The sequence below is a fragment of the Polistes dominula genome, unplaced genomic scaffold, assembly GCF_049000335.1.
Source record: "Polistes dominula isolate Pdom_NZ unplaced genomic scaffold, Pdom_raw_medaka contig_373, whole genome shotgun sequence".
In the NCBI taxonomy this organism is placed as follows: Eukaryota; Metazoa; Arthropoda; class Insecta; order Hymenoptera; family Vespidae; genus Polistes; species Polistes dominula.
The window spans coordinates 1,528,324-1,544,785 of NW_028300899.1; the positions used below are offsets into that span (position 1 = coordinate 1,528,324).

The 16,462-nt window shown below is 29.8% G+C and overlaps 1 protein-coding gene across 6 annotated transcripts in view; it reads right to left on the bottom strand.

Moving 5' to 3' along the window:
- lilli (AF4/FMR2 family member lilliputian) overlaps positions 1–16,462 on the bottom strand; it is a 183,509-nt gene that overhangs the window by 157,855 nt on the left and 9,192 nt on the right. The window lies entirely within an intron of this gene.

Genomic DNA, 16,462 nt, shown 5'->3' on the forward strand with positions numbered 1-16,462 from the left:
TCAAGAGTTCCAGTTGTTCCTAGATAATCGTAGAAAATAAATCAAAATACAATACAAAATATACGATTGATTTTTTTCAAACATTTAAATACCAAATTTGTTTAAAATACATCGAATTAATTGTTTAACACGTTGACGTCGGCGTGCGATTTTCAGTGTCTGCGCTGTGGGGCGGCACTCGAATCTAAGATGCGTTTCATCTGGCGGCGCGTGATTTTTGCTTGTTCAAACTTGGACCAAGGTGGACCACCGGTGGTACACGCCGCCCGATGGGACAATCTAGCGCGAGCCACTGGTGGTACACGCCGTCCGATGGGACAATCTAGCGCGAGCCACTGGTGGTACACGCCGCCCGATGGGACAGTCTAGTGCGGGCCACCGGTGGTACGCGCCAACGTGAACGTGTTAAAAAATATATATATATAAAATTTGTCGAAATAATCACGTTTCAAAATTGATCAAAAAAAAAAAAGAATGTACACCACGCGAGTATTTGGAATTCTTATATAAAAGTATTCTTTTTTTATGTTACAAAATGGATTTTTATTGTAGAAATAAAATACGTAAGTAGATGGTTGCATATACGTTCGTGTTATTCCGACGATAATCACGTAAATAAGTATTAAAATACATGCATACATATTTATATATATATATATATGAATGTATTTACGTCAAACGAGTTTTATGTTAGAGAGGATTGTTGAAGAAAAATACTTAGCCGTAGAAAATCGCATTTGAAACTGTCTAGAGCATGCAAAGTAGTCCTTCCTTCGAGAGAAAGACAGAGACAGAGATATTAGATCTAATATCTAATAAAAAAGAAGTTACCTTTCTCTCTCTCTCTCTCTCTCACTCTGTACTCATTTTTCTTTTTTCCTTTTTTGAAATATGTAAGTCCCATGTTAGTCCCATTTAAGTTGAGGGCGCTGTTAGAGAATGATCAAATATGCCGATCAGATATTCCGTTATAATAACAGTAAATGATGAATACAAATACACTACTACTAGTGGAAATAGAAACGCGAATAGTAATATATTATAATATACACAAATAGATAAGAGAAGGGATGAGAAAAATGAAAGGATAGAAAAAAAAAAAAAAAAAGAAAAAAACAAGTAAAATGTTATTTGTACATCCTTGGTTAAATTCGAGCAATGTTTTGTTAAACGGTTATTAAAGTAGTAAACTAGCGAAGCACGTCGCTATATAGGGTTTATTCCACTCTAAACTTGCGGTTGTGAACGTGACCGAAAAGACCGAGGAGTCTTTCTCTATCTCGTATTAGAAATCCACCGGTGAAAGTGTTAGGCTCTACGAGCACGACGGCTTCTCGTGCTTCAAGAACCCCAACAGTCCAAGCTGTTATAGACGATTCCTTATTGCGACGTTAGTAAGTGATACATACCACGAACTTTAAAATCATTTCAAATATATTCGACAACGTATATTACATTTTTTTCACTCATTATATATCTGTCCTATTCTATTAATTCTTTTTTATTACTTTAGAAATATATTCATAAATTAATATTATTTTATGTAGATTTAAGAATATCAATTCGTGTAAAATAGAAGATTTAAATGATCTATATATATATATATATATATATATGATTATAATAAATTATTATATATAAATATTATAACCTAAAAATCTACTTTTTACGTATTTTTTATCTCTGTCCTTTTCTAATAATTTTTTTCTTTTACTTTTGAAATATGTTAATAAATTAATGTAATTTTATGTAGATTTATTTTATAAACGAGCTGTTAACACTAGATTTATGAACTGGTCCAAGGTGGACCACCGGTGGTACGCGCCGCCCGATGGGACAGTCTAGTGCGGGCCACCGGTGGTACGCGCCGGCATGAACGCGTTAAACACATTTAGTATTTAACACTGGATTTACACACTAAGCCAATTTGACTCATTGAACACATTTGATTATTATATATTTATAAAATTGAAATACTATTTTTTTCAAAAACTTATATTGGTTTTTTTTTTTAATTATGTAATGAAATATACGTAAATATTAGTTGTTCCATTCCTTTACACAACCCTTCATTCAAACGATGTTATTAAATCATTAAGAAAATAATGAACAAAACATTCGTAAATCTAGTATTAAATAATTTCATAATCTCGTTATATTTTAGGAGAATCATTCTAATTTGGATGCATGTTAATAATAGTAGCAGTATGTGTAAGTGCATGGGAACCAAGCACGTTTTATCAACTGTAAACATACCAAAGTAAATAGATGTATAGACTTATCACATAATACATATACATATATAACATATATATATATATATATATACATACACGCGTATATACGTATGGTATCTCTACGCACGTATAACGATACTAAAGAAAAATAAAGTGAGAAGTAGAATACAAGAAAAGGAAAAGAATATAAATTATTGAAGACGAGTACAAAGTTAACTGTTGTGTGTGGGCGTTGGCCCCTCTATGTCAAAGAATTTGTTTTCATTCTAAAGAATGTCTCTACTTCTACATCTACTTCTACTTCTACTTCATTTTTATATTACTACTTTTACTTCATTTTTTGGTGGTTCTTCTTTTGCCTTTTTTTCCCCCCGATAAGTTATTTGAACGTCTCTACTTTTTTTCTATCTTTTTTTTTTTTTTATCTTTTTTTATCTTTGTAAATACTTAAAACACATTGAGATATCATATTATCCAATAGATAATAATCCGAGAGGAAGTATATATATGTATATTGGACTTGGACTTTTTCAAGAAACAAGTAAAAACTAAAGAAAACAACAACAGCAACAAATTGATAAATCTTCTAATTGAACTAAGGAAAAACTGAAAAGTCCAAAAATCGTTAATTGCCACGACTCAGACAAAAAAATGTCTGATTTTTGACCCTGTTTTTTTTTTTAACAATTTTTGAGTCAAAAATGGCAATTTGACTTTTGCATTTTTAAAGTTCAACTAGAAGCTAATACTATAAAGAAAATGTGTGCTTAATTTCATAAGAATCGATTGAAACCCTTTTTGAGTTATCCTTTACAGCACAGTTTGAGACAAAAGTCGTTTTTGAGAAAAACGCGTTCAAAGTTTAGCCCTGAGTTGAGGTGGACCATTTAAATGAATTTTCAATCGATAAATATATAATGCGAATTTTATTCTAAAAATTTACAGGCATATTTTTCAAATGATAAACTAACTATTTATGAAAAAAAAAAAAAAGAAAAAAAAATTCGATTTATTTTTTATTTTACATGTAAAAACCTCAGCAGTAGTGTATCTTTTAGTTCCATAGATACCATGGCGCTACCATGGCGCTGCAATAACGCACGGTGCCTATAGCGTGCAAATGTATGATGGTATTATAATGTTTTCTCAAAGAAAAGAGACAGTAAAAGAATAAAAATCAACTTCGAGCATACGCATAATATTATTCATATACATACATACATACATACATACATACATACGTGTTTACTCTCATCTCTTGAGAATATTGTTTTTAATATTCATGATGCGAATTAACTCGTTTGTTACTTGACGCTAACGACTTAAGAAAGTGACTCTCAGGTCACGTCATTATTTTCTTTCGTTGAACGATATAAGAGATTAAAAAAAGAAAAAGTATTAAAAAAAAAAAAAAGAAATCATTATCTCAACCTTATACACACACACACACACACACATTATTTACCTTTTATGGAGATAAGTGTAAGAATAGAAATTCATATAATATGTATTTTATTTTATTTTCTTTTTTTTTCCTTATTCTACTTCTTAAGAAACAACGCGCAACTAATTTGATAAAATTGTGTGCCGATTTCGTGTGTGTGTGTGTGTTTGTGTATGTGTGATGTTATAAAAAAAAAATAAATAATAGAGAACAAGAATAATCGATTAAAATCGAACAATACGAAAAGATTGTTAATTGAAGAATTATTGGCAATGTCATTATCGAACGATATCGGTTGTTCTTGTTTCTATCCAATGTTTGTTATCATATTTCGTTCAAGGTCGACGAACGGGGAGTAGTACTATACTCTCGTATCGCAGGTGTTCCTCGTATTATTTTTACTCTATCTTTCTGTCAATGAAAAATACAAAAATTAAGAAGAGACAATATGATCATTTAACGAACAATCAATTTTGTTAGAATTACAAATGTTTCGGATTCATTGAATTAAATTACAATAAAAAAACAAAAAAAGAAAAAGAAGAAAAGCAGAAAAGAGAATTCACAACAAGGGATGATCCTGTAGGTGGGATGGCGCCATACATATTGCTCATGTGCCATTGGCTGAAAAAAATGTTGGGGGACCGTTTCCGATGCAACGCGCAGCCAAATACTTATTTGTTTTTATTGTGATATTTATATTTAATTGTTTTGTTGATAACACAACAGTGCATATATAAAGTGAAAATAGAAACTGTAAAATTATCGAGAACACTTAGTAGTTTTCTTAAAGTGTAAGTTTAATTTAATCATTTCATAATTACAAATATAAATGTACAAACCTAACCTATAACTTATCGTTTGTTTACAGACCTATTGTTTATGATGAATAATTATGGTTCGACAGTGTATTTTTAATTACTGCAAAAGTTCAATAAAAACTAAGCAAGACCGTCAAGACCCAAATTTTAAGCAAACAAATTTCATCTCGAGTAAAACTATGATTTCAATGTTTGAATCATTCGCGCGCAAAATCGAGTTCCGGTTCCCCAGCAATGTACATGGCGCATTCCTCCTATAGGAATTGGTATACGAAGTAAAATAAAATATTTTGTTTATTTTTCCATTCAAACGAAATTATACAAGAATGTATGAGTGTGTGTATATGCGTGTGTATTCGATAACCCATGATAATAATGTCAAACAAACTCGTATTTAAATAAAATAAATAAATAAATAAAATTACTTGAACGGTCATCGAAACATTGACGAACATATGTTCGTTAAATCATCGTTATTATTATTATCATTATCATCATCATAATTATGATGATTATTATTATTATTATTATTGTTACTACTTTGAAGGATATAATAACATCGAGCATAACAGTTTGTTCAATGTAAATAGTCTTGCATGTGTACACGATGACGACGATCAACGTGTGCCCAGCATATTGTATATACATACATATAAGTACATATACAGATACACATGTTTTCTCTAGCGTGCACGTTCGTGATAAAAGCTTCGTAATCTTGGTAATAAATCGTGCCGGTAAAAAAAAAAAAAAAAAGATATCGGTAATGAACATATTTTGTAAATTCTATCAATCAAACACTCGTCATTATAATATGTGTTTATTATTAAATGCATATGTTCTCTCCATGTATACATGTATTTATTTATTTATTTATTTACTTAACATATATAAAAATTTATATTTGTATTATATTTATATACATATTTATAAAAGTTGTTAATTACTTAGGATGGTAGGGGAAGTGTAAATGAGATTGTATTGACAGTGAAAAGGTTATTGCGATGAAGCATAAATTGAAATATTTGATTGGTAAACATTACAATTTTGATAAATACAATTATCTACTATATATATAGATATATATTATATTTACAATTATTTTAATTATTCGTACAGTTTGTTTTTAATTTCCAATATTAACACGTTCACGCCGGCGTGTACCACCGGTGGCTCGCGCTAGACCGTCCCATCGGGCGGCGTGTTCCACCGGTGGCTCGCGCTAGACCGTCCCATCAGGCGGCGTGTACCACCGGTGACTCGCGCTAGACTGTCCCATCGGGCGGCGTGTACCACCGGTGGCCCACCTTGGTCCAGGTTTGAACAAGCAAAAATCACGCGCCGCCAGATGAAGCGCATCTTAGATTCCGAGTGCCGCCCCACAGCGCAGACACTGAAAATCGACGCCGGCGTCAACGTTTTAAATAACCTTCATTTCATTTCAAACATATTACATTTCGATTGAATTAATGTTACGTAAGAAATGATAAGATAATTTTACCAATCGTAATTTGAGCTCGACTAATACAAATTGACAAAAATAATTGTATCATTTAGAAACTTATTTCGTTATGTTAATTTTATAAATCGTGTAAAAAAACAAAAAAAAAACACATACCTATTACGATAAACTTTATTACAAAAGAAAATTGTCAAAAGATCAAATTAATATTATTGGTTAAACGATTTTTTAATGATTCCTGATTTAAATGACCACATTTAAATATTTCTTATCAGATGTCAACAATTAATTGGATGTAATTTAAAAGAAATTTAACAATCATTTAGAAAGTAACAAGACAAATAATATGTTATTTTTGGAAATATTTCTTCATTATTATTTTCAATAACATTTCTCAATTATTGATGCAACTACAATTATTAACCCTGTGACTGCTAAAGGGCGTATATATACACTCTAACAAATTCATCAATATACACGAAAGGCATAAATATACATAGGCTCTCTGTATTTTTTTACTATAAAACCTTTATATTGCTGTATTACCGATTAATACTACTGATACTTAACATAGCAATTAAATATTAAGCAATTATTTCAATTTCGTTTAAGTTCATTGCATTTATTATATTTGAAATGAGTCGTCTATTTTTTTATTTGATTATCTTTATACGTTCATTATCGTTTTATTATTTTTAATAATTAGGATTAAAATTATGAAAAAAAATATCCTGTTAAAGTTATTACATGAATTAATTGTTACATCTAATATTATTCTTAATTATTTACAGGGTTAAACGTATTAAACGTAAAACAACGTATAAACTAATCATATTAATTCTAACAAATTCGTCTAATCAAGTTTAAGGGGAAGAGGGGAAATCTAGGATCGATTGTGTTTCATTATCCCGGAGCCCTTCTAAATCAATCAACTGGATCCTTTTGTCGATACTCAACAATAAGCCCTTTTACCAATACACACATTCATTCGATAACGTATAATTCAAACTAACACACACGTTAGTAAGAATTGTAGGAGAAACTTCTTTATCGAACACGAGGAAATAGTCCAACGTAAGAAAGAAAAGAAAAGTAAAGAAAAGTAGAAGAAAAAAAAAAACAGAAAATACGAGGGTGGAAAAAAAGAAGGAGTAAGGTACGATGCAAAAAAAAAAAATTATCGGTAAGGGTTAGACAATTGTTCCGGCGCCCTGTTGGCCTTGAGATAATGAACAGAAGGGTGGCGCCAGCTTGAATTCTTTTTTTTTTCTTTTTTTCCCTTCTTTCCCATCCCTCTCTCTCTCTCTCTTTTTTAAGCACACATTTTCTTCCCTCATTTTTATTAAATTTCTGTACTCGCGTGTATCCTGCTGCAAACCATTTGACACAACATTTCACGCACGTGAAATTGCGAAAACAAAACGTAAACTCAAAAGCTCGTTAAGGGGGGTTTAAGGATAATCAAAATTGTCAAAATATCAATTTTTCTTTTTTTTTTTTTAGCATTTTGTTGTAGTATGATGTTTTAAAAATATTCTTAAAAAAAAATGTCATCCGACAATTAGTTAGGGGTTGTAAACAGTGCACCAAGAGTCAAGTTGAGACATTAAAATAATAAACTCTCTCTATATATATATTATTAGTTTTATAATATAAATTAAATGATTGTATGAGAAAAAAATTATTAAATATATGCCTCTGATTACACTTAACCTCTTCAAACAAAAAAAAAGGTAGAGACAAAGGGGAAGAGAAGGAAAGGGAAGAAGGGGGTTGAAGATAAACGAATTTTGCGTGAATTACATTTCTACGGGATGGATGTCATTACAATTTATACGGGTTTAAGGTGATATGTATGATTTAAATCGTTTAATTATCATAGTCATTGATAACAAGGTTTCTTAGTATTTTTGATATATTTTATAAAAATATGATTTCATCGAATGAGGAAAAAAATGATAGAATACAAATGAATAATAGAATTGTTTTAGAATGATCTTGTTCATTAATGTTAGATGTATAAATTATGATTAATTTTTACTGAATTAACTGTAATATGTACATATAAATCTACACGATGATACATCTATTTAAATAGGAATATATACAATAATATTCTCCCTGTTGAAATTCTCGTAGAAATAGGGAAACACATCTTTCGTATCGATCGGCAAAAACATGTTGGTGAACAAACATGAAGCCAGTTCAGTGCTGAGAACAAATAATCAGTACCAGGGACAACCAACTAACTAACGCGATAGATTTCATTATTTTGTTGTTTTTTTTTTTTTTTTTATGTGAAAACTTCTTTAGGATTGTGAAACGGAAGAACGTGAAACGGAAGAAACCGTGAAACCATCGATGAAACAAAAATAATTAATTAATTAATCAAATTCAATATTATAATTTAATTCTATATATTAATTAATTAAATTTTTAATCAAATATCATCATACATACGTAGCTTGAAAATTTTTTAAAACGTTGACGCCGGCGCCGATTTTCAGTGTCTGCGCTGTGGGGCGGCACTCGGAATCTAAGATGCGTTTCATCTGGCGGCGCGTGATTTTTGCTTGTTCAAACTTGGACCAAGGTGGACCACCGGTGGTACACGCCGCCCGATGGGACAATCTAGCGCGAGCCACCGGTGGTACACGCCGCCCGATGGAACAGTCAAGCGCGGGCCACCGGTGGTACGCGCCGGCGTTAACGTGTTAAACTATTTTCTTATTTTTCTTCGTTTATTCTTGCTATCTTCAATTTTTCTTGTTTCATGTATTTTATTATTATTTTTTTGACAATTGTCAAGCTTTTTTTTTAGTAAGAATAACGTATTCAGAAACGTATTGTTAGTTTTCTTGTTGACTTTGAATAAAACTGTATAATAGTATCATTTGTCCTGCATTCGACGTGTATACACGTCATTGATCACGTCAACTGGTTAATCATAACCAATCATTATTTAATGATTATACGGAAATGTATCTTATCAATGAGTCGTGACCGTTGATCGGAAAATAAAAATACATTTTCTATTACTTCAGATTAAAAGCAAAGTAAAAAATGATGTAGAAAAATTTTGTGAACTGTCTTTATACCAAAATATTAGAAATAGAAACGTAATAGATTCTTACGAAATAAAAAAAAAGTAAATAAAAAAAATAAAAATAACAGAGAAAGTTAAAATATTCGTTCTAATATTGAACGAGTTGAATATACATCCTTGAGCTACTTCAAGATTTTGTTGTAATTGTAAACACAGAGAAAGAACGAGAAAAAAAGAAAAAAAAACAAGAAAATTTAAATTAAAATCAAAACTGATAAAACACATTCTATTTGATATTTTCTTGTTTTTTTTTTTTTTTATAGATATTTGTCAAAGCATGCAAATGTGATTAGAATTTCTAATAAAACTAAGCCCGAAGTATAGTTAGTGGTTAGAAAGTAAAATATAAACTTTCTGTAATAAATACAAATAATAATAAGAGATCTGTATTATTATTATTATTATTATTTGAGTAGATACATTGATTGAACATTAACAATGATGTTGTTAAGTATCGAATAATAAATGAAAATATTAACACTTAGATTTACGGTTGTTTTATTCTTTATTTTTTTTTTTTGTTAATGTTTACAAAGATTATTTAAATGAATGATTGATTAGTAAAATAAGAATGAATATTTAAATATATTTCATTACGTAACTAAAAGCCAAAACATATATATATATATTTAAAAAAAGAATAATATTTAAGTCTCATATATACATGTAACAACAAAATTTGAAATCAGTCCAATTTTGACTTAAATTAGTAAATCTAGTGTTAAGTGTTTAACGTGTTGTTAAAATAAAATCCGAAATTTTCATAAAATAAAATCCAAATCTTTTTTTTTTTAAGCATACAAATCAAGTAAACATTTGTTAAGAGACTAGCTAGTTAAAGTGACTTAACTTAAAGTGAGACTAACTAAAAAATCTACAAGTGTTTGGATAATATGATCGAAAACAAAAAAACAATTAATAATAATAAAACATTAATTGGTCTAATAATATTGTATTATCAATCGTGATTTATTATTTTATCATGCAAATCAAGTAGAATTGATATAAGAATAAACTAATATAAAATAGCTATTGTTATAAAATCAAATCCAAAATTCTCAACACGTGTCAACCTTCACGTTGATTATCCACAATAAGAATATACATTACGTGCGTATTTACTAGGTGATACACACACATGATAAACGCAATGATTTTTGTACAGTCGACCCTGTCCTACATACGCGTTCCTACCTACTTCTACCTATGCATGTGAAAACGCGTATATAACATACATATATATATATATACATAGATGTTCTGCTCCTCTGTTAAAACCAACCGGTAATAAGCGTTTCTCCCGTTCACCGTTTCGTTTATTATTGTCATCGTCATCGTCATCGTCATCGTCATCGTCATCATCGTCATTATTATCATCGTGAAATTCAAGCTTACGAGTGTGATTCGATCATCTGTTTCGCTCTTTAATTTTCTATTACATTGATTACTTACTAATCGCATGAAAAAGAAGAAAAAAGTAAAAAAAAAATAGAAAACGATAATAATTAATCCGATTAAATCGCATTCATGTGACGACTTTAATTAAAATAACCAAAAAAACACTTACATTTGTATATCAGGAGTTTATTTCAAACGCTGATTTCATCTTATCTGAACTAAAGTTAAAAACGCTTCGTAATCGAAGTTTCTTCTTATTTTTATTTCAATAATATCTTGTATATATATAATTATAGTGATCTAAGTAATATATTATTAACTTTCACGTTGTATTATGTAATTTTTTATGTTTGATATATAAGGCATTTTTCATATCGTTTCGTTTGAAATCAAAATCTAATGTAACACAATTCGTACGATATTTATTTAACTTTCTTATCTTTTCGTAAAAGAACGATTTCTTTTCTTGTTTTTTTTTTTAAATTTATCGTAAAAAAGTATTACATATGCCGAAAAAAAGAAAAAAACCAGATGTGTGCAGATCACACATGATAGAAGTGAAACCTTCAAAGAAAACCAATCTTCGAGACGTGAATATATCGAAATAATTGAATTGTAATACAGTGCCATCTATTGAAAGAACCTTATATAAATAATTAAAATTGTGCTATGTGCTAAGTTGGAAAAAATCACTTGAAATAAAATTAATTTCATTAAGATAAGTTTGAGTAATTTCGGAATTATTAGTGGACAAACATATTGTGACACTGAATTTTTATATATATATAGAATTTTATTAATTAATTAATTAATATATAAAATTAAATAATATAGAATTAAATTATATATTGAATTTTTATAATTTATGTAAATAATTTAATTATTTGGAATTTTATTAATAATTTTATTTTTGTTTCTTTCATCGGTGGTTTCACGGTTTCTTTCGTTTCATCACGTTCTTCCGTTTCACAATTTTAATTGTATTAATTAATTAATTAATTAATATATAGAATTCAATAATACAGAATTAAATTAAATATATTGAATTTGATTAATGAATTAATTAATTTTTGTTTTCATCGGTGGTTTCACGGTTACTTCCGTTTCACGTTTCGTTCGTTTCACGATTTTCAAATCACCCTGTGATTCTAAAGAAGTTTTCACTTCAAACAAAAACAAAAAAGAATTGATATATGTATATAAAAAAAAAAAAAAAAAAAAAGAAAAAAAAGGATATACTTAGTTAAGAGAATTACGAAGAAGTCGCGCGTTGGTTACGATTTAACACGTCCGTATCGGGTAAAACACGTGATAGGCTCGTGCGCATAAATACATATATCGTGAAAACAAGAAGTAATAGAAGAAGTGTACGCTAGTGGAAAAAGGAAAGAATAAAAGAGAAGAGTGAAGTAAATAGGAGGATCGTTTCGCTTGAGGTAATTTCCCGCAAATGTCCCTCTCAATTCGTTCGTTCGTTCGTTCGTTCGTTCGTTCGTTCGTTCGTTCGTTATTATCGTTTTTCAAGTTTTATCGTCGATAAAATATATGCGAACTTGTCTTCTTGCTTCTTGGCTTGAACGAGGGAAGAAGAAGCAACTATTAAAAAAAAAAAAAAAAAAAAAAAAAACATTGAATCGTTCTTTGACGTACCTAATCGCACTTAATTACAAACGAATATAGGGGAAAAGGGTCGAAAGAAAAGGAAGGGTAAAAATAAAAACAATACTTAAGCATTCGGACAGGTAGAAATAAGACAAAGTTAAAAAGGAAAGCATAAAAAAGATATGCAGTATAAGAGAGAGAGAGAGAGAGAGAGAGAGAGAGAGAGAAAGACAGAAAAAAATAAAGAAAAAAAGAAAGACAAAAAAATTGTCGAGACACGTCGCGCTTTTAGACGGGACTTCGAACAACGCGTTCATTATCAATTAACGCTTACACACTCATACGCACCACCATAGAGACAGAAAACACATATATATATATATATATATATATATACATGCAGCACACTTTTTCCTGTAGTGTAAGAGTTATCGGTTAATTCCTCTTTTTGAAGCTTTTATTTCGAAAGTGCAGCAGTCGGCCAATGCAATGCTTTTTACGTTGTACAGGTCGAGCTGAGCCGGCCGATCGATTCTCGAAGCATCGCAAGCACATGAGAGAGAGAGAGAGAGAGAGAGAAGGAGAGGGGAGACAGAAACTTCCCTCATCTATTCCCACCGTAAATACATACAACACGTTTATCTATACGTGTGTGTGTGTGTTACGTTTCTATATGTAAATGTATTTGTGCACGTGGTTACTTGGGTACGTGTAATACGTGCGTGCTTGTGTGTATGGATGTGTGTGTGTATGTATAGGGTACACGACGAAGAGGACGAATAGTAGACTCCTAAGCGAGTAAAGTATCCGCTTGTTATACTCTTCGTGCATTACCCCTCTTCTTTTACGCATTTCTTTTTTATGCACGTGCGCGCGTCCATCAGCGAGAAACATCGTTTTACGATTTACTTAATAAGCGGATGAACACAGGCAGCAAGACTCGTTTTATACGAAATATAAAATAAAAAAAATAAAAAAAAAAGAATCGTTGCAACACGTATTTTCGTGTCTCGTTCGAGATGAGATTAATCAAAAATGTTCGGGATTGTTTAAAAAAAAAAAGAAAAAGAAAGAAAAAAAATAGCAAATAATATGGTTACCGTAAGATAGAATACTCTACACATCGTCGGAAGGGTTTATCAAGGTTAAGTTTGACGTGTATCATCGATATTCATCGAATATAATATTATTATGATTTTTTAAGTGTATTTTTCTTTATTATTATTATTAATTATATCAATATTGTGGTAGTCAAAATTAGTAACTTATTGTGGGTAGGGATGTGTTCTATGCTTGAAAGAGGAATAGATGTGAACGATGACGGCCTATAAAATATAACAAAACACCAAACATCCCATTTTTATCATTCATTATACTTTATTATCTTAATTAATATATTTATAATGATATATCTATCACTAATTATAACAATAAAAAAAAACAATCAAATTATCGATCACCAAGGGTTGAAAATGATTAAAGTACTAATATCGTTATTAAAAAATGGGGATTGGTTGTAGAAGGGTGAAAATTTAGGGTTGTATGTAGTTTTTAATGACAAATCATAAAAAAATAAATATAAAAAAAATTTTGAGGTGGTCTACCCTTATCACTTAGGGATATAAAAAATATAAGAAAACCTATTCTCATACCTATCGAATATACACACAAAATTTCATAAAAATCGGTCAAGTAGTTTCGAAGGAGTTTGATTACTAACACTGTCACACGAGAATTTGATATATTAGAAAGAAGAAGATTACTATTACTTTCATTTGATGTTGCAACAAAATACATACTGAAAACATTCGAAACGTTTTAATAACCTGTGTTTGTGTGTGTGTGTGTGTGTGTTTATTTGGTACACTCTCTTATATATGAGTTTTTGTCTCTGCGAATATATCAATGTATTTTTTTATTTATCGGTTCACGGATTACTAACGTCATGATAAAAAAAGTATACGAACTAAAAAGTGACATTTCTATTGTTAAATTCGTCGTCGTCCTAAAAATATCATCAACTTTACCTTTTTGTCCTTTCTAACGATCAGAATTGTGTTTCGATATTGAAAAAAAAAAAAAAAGAAAAAAACTTATATGCTTGTATGCACACGTCTTCTCTCTGTATGCAAACAACGTTCGGTTCAAGTTCACGTAGTTTTTTTTTTTTTCTAACGATTTCACGTAAAACCATTTTTATCTAAAAAAAAAACGAATATTAAATCGTACGGATGATTTTCCATTTTTTAATTATTTTTTCCTTTTTTTCTTTTTTTATTCTCAAAGATCACAACATCTCGTTTCTGCTTTCGTTTTTCCTTTTTTCCTTCTTTCCTATTTTATCTTATTTAAAGTATATAAATATTGCAATTGTGTATTATAAAGGAACGTAAAATCTTCTTTCGTCGCAGTTCATTACCCCCCCCCCCAACCCTTCCCCCTCCGAGGAATTTCGCATAGATCAGCGTTTTGTGTTAGAGAGTGATACAAAACCTGACCAAAAATCTTTACGTTTAACAACTTGAGATTATTGCGTTTAAATTGAGATAATGATAAAGATTAATCATTACAAAAAAAAAAAAAAAAAAGAAAAAAAAAAGCATAGAATAGAAGAAATTTGAATCAAACGAATCGATTCAAATTCCAAGATGATCACAATATAATAAAAGTAACGCGTGTGAAACTTTCCAGACACAATTAGATTCTTCTTTTTATTCTTCTCTCTCTCTCTCTCTCTCTCTCATTCATTGGTCGAAAGAGAAAGTTGAAATAAATTTCAAATAATGCGTTTTAATAATATTAACAGATAACTAGAAAATAATCTGAAGAAATATAATAATGAATAGGTAAAAAACAAAAAAAAAACAAAATGATGAATCTCGTGAAAAATTAATTTGGATTATTACAGCGACAAGTATTTGCTATCAGAAACATTCGCTATTATATATTATATATATATATATATATAGTATATCAGTTCTGTGTATGTGGGTATATCACAGAAAATGGAAGTCGCGACGTCTCGACGCTCGGCGTCGTCAACAAATAATATTTCGTCTATCATATCTATATACATATATATGTACACACACATACATACATTCGCAGAGACAAACACATAGATAACATTAAAATAATATATCTAATTTTAACTATATGAGTTATACTTTGTATTAATTCTTTAACCTTTAGTATGAACTGACTATTAATAAATAAATATAAAATAAATAATAATAAAATGTATACATATATATATATATATATATATATATATATATATATATATATATATATATATATATAAAAGAAAAAAACATTAACAAAGAAATACTATATTTATACATATATATCTATATAAATGTAATATAAAAATAATATGCCTAATTTTAGTAATACGTGTTAGTTAACCTTTGTTACTAAAGCCTTTAAATAAGATTGACTATAAAAAAAAAATAAAGAAAAATATCTTATACATATATATATATATATATATATACCTTTTGATTATGTACCTCAACATCCTAGTTATTCTACACAAGTACACACAATCATACGAATACATGTACTAAAAAAATACACATATGTACATATACAAAAATATGTGTTCATATATGTTTTTGTTACTAATACAATATATATATATATATATATATATATATATATATATAGTGTAGATGTACATGTGCATGTATTATGTGTTAGTTGCTTTCTTTCGTCTGGAAAACGCATCGCGTTACGCGTTTGTAACGCGCTCGAACGTAACGCGCGCTCATAAAGAGAGGCAGCAGCAGGCGCCTTTCGCAACGCCTCGGCTCATCGTCGATCCTACGGTTTCACTTTGATGCCAAGCGGATAAAACTGTGTCGGAAGGTTACGTGACTCCATCTAAACATTCTTCGTTCAATCTCAAAGCAACCGTCTTAATAACGAACAAATGCGTATTAACCCTTTTCAACTGCTGGCGTTTATATTCCTAACCGAGTGAACAACTGAGCATATACATATACACACATGTATGAGTATATATATATACATACATAGATAGATATGTTCGCGTGTCGTGTAAAAGGAACGAATCTATTAGACTAGAACGTTCATTAGAATACATTTTTTTTTCTTTCTCTCTCTATCCGATTGATTCAATATACTTCCTGTTAGCTGAAGAGCTTTTTTTCAAAAAAAAACAAAAGAACAAATTTAATCGAAAAATTGATACGCGCAAAATTCATTAGAATCACGTCATTAGAGCAATGGTTTATAAAGTGGGAACGGGGGAATCCCGATCTCCCCCCCCTGCAAAGGGGTTGTAAAAATATTTCAATAATTGCACTACTAAATTTCCTACTATGAATAACGACACATATGTATTGTAATGAAATGGTGTGTCAAAGA